The sequence below is a fragment of the Gordionus sp. m RMFG-2023 genome, chromosome 4 (assembly GCF_954871325.1).
Source record: "Gordionus sp. m RMFG-2023 chromosome 4, tfGorSpeb1-WG-v2, whole genome shotgun sequence".
Taxonomy (NCBI): domain Eukaryota; kingdom Metazoa; phylum Nematomorpha; class Gordioida; order Chordodea; family Parachordodidae; genus Gordionus; species Gordionus sp. m RMFG-2023.
This window is the reverse complement of record NC_088778.1, coordinates 8,554,036-8,560,168: the sequence shown is the minus strand read 5'-3', so window position 1 is coordinate 8,560,168 and position 6,133 is coordinate 8,554,036.

Sequence of the window (6,133 nt, the reverse complement as noted above, 5' to 3'; positions counted from 1 at the left end):
ATTTTTTAAAGGCACCATAATTTTAACATTTGAAAGGTTATATAAACAACACATTTGGGTAATTTAGTAGGATCAAGGGCCACATAATCGGCTAAACTTTGAGTGTATGAATCACATCATGAGAGTAAAAAATGTAACAATGATCGGCCATCCCGTTTCTATTTGAGCATCATGATTAAAAAAAACATTATCAATATCTTTTCTTACAAAGTCTATTAAAACGAGTATTTTTTATTGATTCAATCGCAATAAATTTTATTACCACGATTATCACCCTTCACATAAATTTATTTGATTAATAAAAATACCCCTCCTAAAAATTTAAATATAATTTCAAAAGTGTTAAATTTGACTCCCCTTTTTTCATATTTTTTTTATGGCTACATACTTGAGTATTTTTGTAGGGTGATTTGTACCCTTTTTTAAATTTTATTTTTTTTATCTCATTTCTCTTTTATACATATATATTTTTTAATTCATTTTTAATATTTTATTTGTTTTTTAATATATATTTTTAATTATAATTTGTAAATGAAAAATTTTTGAAAATTTGTTTTTTTATAAAGTATTACCACCATAAAAAAAAATCCATAAATTTTTATAAACTTAGTACTTCCCAATTATAATAAAATGATTTATTTTTTACTTTCAAACGTTGTAGTAAAGAGTGTATTGCGGAAGTGGAGTGGGACTACTGGAGCTGTGACTCCCTCTCCGTTATTTCTATTATTATTAGCCCCTGAACCTCTTTATTTAAGAGTGAAGTTAACCACAAGGGGCGCCACTAGACTTTACAATTTCAGGAGGCTAAGCTAAAAAAATTATGGGAGGAGGGAGGGGAAACCATTCATACCCCTTAATTTGTGGGCCTTCGACCCGATATTGCCCGGTTTTATATAAATATATTATAACTTTTTAATTGAAATTTGCAAACTCTGAACAATTAATTCTTAGCAACCTACATTGACACAAGATCATGAAACTAATATAAAGTTGTATTACCAATTAGACAATATTTTATAGAATGGACTATTATATAAAAATTTGTAGGCCTTACTAAATCAATAATTTTTGAAGAAGATAAAATAAGCGACTAGTCCAAATCATAAAACTAAATCTCTTAGATGTTATGGAGGCTAAATAATAATTTGTAATCGAGATATTATTGTGAGATATAATAGATTATCTTCCATTTTTAATGATATATAAAAGACTAGACAATTGACCATTGTTTCTCCTCTTTCTTAATCATGCAATCAAATGCTCTAAGCAGCAACAGTAATAAGCTTAAGTTACGTAGACTTACAATTAATAGATGCTGGCTAATTTGAGGTCGTAGCTATTATGCTCACGATCTTAATTCAAATCAGTGACTATTATGTTACATAAATTGATAAAATAAAACATTAGAAATCTTTTTAAGAAATAATTATGAAAATATTGAAGCCATGAGTTATTTACACGGTATGGATGTCATCTTGGAAATGAATCGTTTAGTAATTAGAAAATAAGGACCAGAGTAATATGATGAAAGCAATTAAGATTTTATATTTGATTGTCGCACCACCTTTAGTTGGTATCATATCTTAAAATAATAGTAGTTTGTAATAATATCAAGAAAATACTCGCAATAAAAATTAAACTCAAACTGTTTTTCAAAGAAGAAAAAAATAACTTTCCCTAAAACACATAAAAAAAGAGAAGGAAAAAAGACATCTAATAAGGATTACATCCATTCTGGGTTAAATAACAAGATGATTAATTTTATTAATATTTTTTTATTTAAAATAAATAGATGGTGTTAAAGAATAATGCAAATTGTTGCTTATATTCATTGATTAGTAAAGTTTATTAAAATATTAACTGTGATATATTATATAACTGTCAAATATGTTTCTAAAACAGTGGTGTCGCTGGGAGGGACGCAGGGGCTCGAGCACTGAAAAATTTGAATGGCCCCCCTGAAGTAAAAATTTTTTTAAATGGAATCTTCCCGATAACCAGTTTGAACTGATTTTCATTTTGGTATATTGTTTGAAGTGCATTTGCCATATTTGCAAAGGACTTCGCCACTGAAATTTTGAAATTGTACAAACTTAATCGATCCTTGCGTGCTATTGATATACTATTACAATCACGTTTATATAGCAACCATGAATTTATAAGTAACATGTCAAACATATGAAATAAAATTCTATGGTACCATTTTCTTGATTTCGTATGAATTCTATATAAGGAAAGTAAAGAATCCATGAGATCTACACCTCCCATTGATTTATTATATATTTTAACAATATTGACATATTATCATGATTTTTTCCTTTTTTTTCCTATCATATCTTTCACAGTCTATTAGAGGATGTGCATCTACAAAAGTGCTTAATAAAGTCACAGCACGATTGTCGTGCCACTTCACTGAATTTAACTCCACTCCGTTTATTATTGTTTTTTTTTGAAACAAAAAATCCTCGCCTTTTTTTAAAATTCCTTATCTGTTGGGAAGTTTATATCTGGAAGTCGATTACCTCTGACCGTGGCCGCGCAAAATATCCCTCTTTGAGCGAGTACGACTAGCAAATTTAGGGAACAAAACCAGTTATCAAAAAATAATTTATAATTAATTTGCTGCGGTATATAAGAAATTAAACGGAGCACAGCATTGCCACTTGCTCCAACATCAGGCAATCCTTCCGCTGCTAATTTTCCCAGAATATATTTCAAAATTATGCAGAAGGCCATCATCTCCGCATAGTAGAAATACTTTATAGCCCCATTTTTTGGGCTTTTGAGGGTTATATTGTTTCAACCTGCTTATCCCTTTGTATGGAATAATTTGCTCATCTACGCAAATGTTTCGTTTATCGATAAAGATTTTAGTGTTATTGGTTAGTTATTAGGGGTCTAATTTTATGTAGTGGGTCATGGCCTTCACTTTCAAGTGGAATTCCAAACTATTTTTCTCCTAGTGTTTTCTTTTTCATTATTGATATTTTCTTTTTAACCCTTTGAACTAAAAAAAAATTTTTTTGATTGCCCAAGATTTCTTTTATAATTCTAATAAGTAAAATATAGACTTCATTATTTAAAAATTAATAAGACTATCTAAATATTTATTAAATGAATACTATTTTAAATATTAGATTAAATTAATACATATAAATTATATTTTAACTATGTCAGCTAGCAATCAAATTTTGTGTTAAAAATATAATATCAATATCACTCACTAAATATTAATTTAGCACTATTATTAATTTTATAACCCTAATTAAATAAAAATAATCATTTATTAATTGAAAAATAAAAAATTTAATACTGTAATTAGCAGAGTTCAAAATGACTAATCAACTGTATATTTATTTTTAAATTTAATTATCATACCTATTCCTAAAAATATTTTTAAGGTCCAAATAACATAAGTAAAATAAAAAGTAAGTAAGTAGACATATAGTTTATAATCCTCTATTATATAGAGTTGTTTTTAAAATATTAGATAAAATGCCACTTTTTAAACGTATTTGACAGTTATAATATATTACAGCTAATATTATAATGAATTTTACTAATAAATGCTTTTGATAATAAATATAGTAACAATATGCTTTCAATATTTAACGCCCTCTATTTAGTTATAAACAATTTTAAAAATAAAACATTTTAGTGTTCATCCTATACAATAGATGTAATTTGATATCTTTTCTATTTTTTCTTTTTCAAAAAACAGTTTTGAGTTAAATTTTTAATACAAGTATATTTTTGATATTTTTACAAACTACTATTATTTTAAGATATAATATACCAATTAGAGGTGGTGCGACAATATATAAAATCTTATTGTTTCATCATATCATTCTGGTCCTTATTGTTCAAAAATGTTTCATTTCTAATATGGCATCCTTGCCGTGTAAATAACTCAAGGTTTCAATATATTTGCACAATTATTTCTTCCAAAGATTTTTAGTGTTTTTATTTTATCAATTTATCCAACATAATAATTTAATTTACATCGTGAGTGTCATGGCTATTACTGCAAATTAACCATCATCTATTATTTGTGTTGCTATGTAATTTAAGATTATTACTACAACAGCTGAGAGCATATGATTGCATATTTTAGATAAGCAATAATGATTAAATGTGTAGTCGTTTATTTATCATTAAAAATGGAAGATAATCTTATAGAAATTTAATATCTCACAATAATTCTCTCGAATACTTATCTAGCTTCCATCGTGTTATCTAAAAGGAAGCTCTAACCACCATATAGTTTTATGATTTGGATTAGTCGATTTTCTCTTCTTCAAGAATTGTTGATTTGGTTAGGCCTATAAATATTTCCTATAAAACATGTCTAAAATGTTAACAGAGTTATATTAGCTACATGACCTTTTGTCAATGTGAGTTGTTAAGAATTATATTATGTTATGTGGTTTTAGAAACCATATCAATTGAGGCATGTGTATAAAATAATTAACCTTTTTTATCACTTGTAATTCTTTAGACGCAAAATTTTTTATACCATCAATCGAAAATACTTTATATTCTAATAAATAGATTTTGTATTAAAAAATATTATTTTTAGAAATGTCTTGTATAGTTTTAATTATTTATATGCTAGTTTATTTTTTATGCATATTATAATATATGACAAAATATGAAATTTAGAATAATTGTTCAGAGTTAGCAAATTTTAAAAAGGATAATAAATTAATATAAAACCCGGCCGAAAGCCGGGCAAAAGCGTGCCGAAGGCCTGCAAATTAGGGGTTTGGTAAAAAAAAATTTAGTTGAGCCTCCTGAGATTGTAATAAAAAATTTTTTAGTTGAGCCACCTGAGATTGTAAAGGCTAGCGACGCCCCTGCTCTAAAAGTGGCATTTTGCCTAATATTTTGATGCTGTCTTGTGGGGAAGCAGGGTTGCAGCTAGCAAAGACTAGTCAAAACCCATACAATGACTATTTCTATAGGGTATTCTTTTTTAAGAACTAATTAAAATACGGAAAGGTTAGTTTTGGAATTAAAAATGGACAATTTAATTAATATACCACTATGTTGTTTATTAAAAAATTTAAGTTTATTATGATAAAAAAAAATAATAATATATGCTAAAATACCATTATAAAAAAAATAATTTCATTTTTTTGGAAAAGCTAACCGTGCCCTCTACTTCTTTAAAAAATTATGACAGAAACACAATAAAATATTAAATCGGCGGATACACAGCATGCTCCCGCGAGCCTCCCCGATAAAAACCCTGCTTTTGAGGGTATATCTGACCCATTCACTTTATATAACACACTTATGCCTACCAGTATCTATATGACCTAGAAGGAGAGACTATATGCAAAAATTGTAGGATTTGGGATTGTCATCATTCATTCAATTATTCACTTAAAAAATTCATGGTTTTCAATAAATGTTATTCAATGAAAGTTATACATCTTTGTCATTAAAGTTTTAAAACTTCCACAAGGTATTACGAGATACAATAATACTAATTATATTTAAATAATGGGTAGCAATAGCAAATACCTCAGAAATCAATTGTATAAATTTTTATTAGGAATTAGATCTACTACTCTCACCCTTTGGAACCCGCTGTCTGACGGAGAAAGACCAGGTAGGCTCACAAACATTTCCCAGTTTTGAGTAATACACCTTATTAGGGATTTTACTTGTGCCTGCCAATTTTCCTCTAACCCAAACATCGAACCTATTATTACAGCCGAAAGGTCAAATATTAGAAAGTGTCACGAATTTTCAAATTTTTATTTTATCCCAAATTTCTGCCAATGGGAATCTAGACTCCCTATACTATCGGTAAAAAAATTTCTCAAATAATGGTAATCATGAATTTTCTTTTAAAATGTTACAATCAACTCAAATCGCCATGTTCCGAGACAACTATCTTAGTTTCCTCAGATCTCAGTGTGAGTCTCTTTTGCCCCCCCCCCACACTTATATAATTTTAAATTTTTTTTTTTATCAGATATAAGAATATCTATTACAAATAGTCAAAAATGCTTTCCCCTTATTTAAGATAGTATTTTTTTGTTGCAATACAATCTTTTATTTTTAAAATGCTTTTTTCTTGTAGTTTCTTTTCCTAGTTTTACTTCACCCTTTCCTTAAG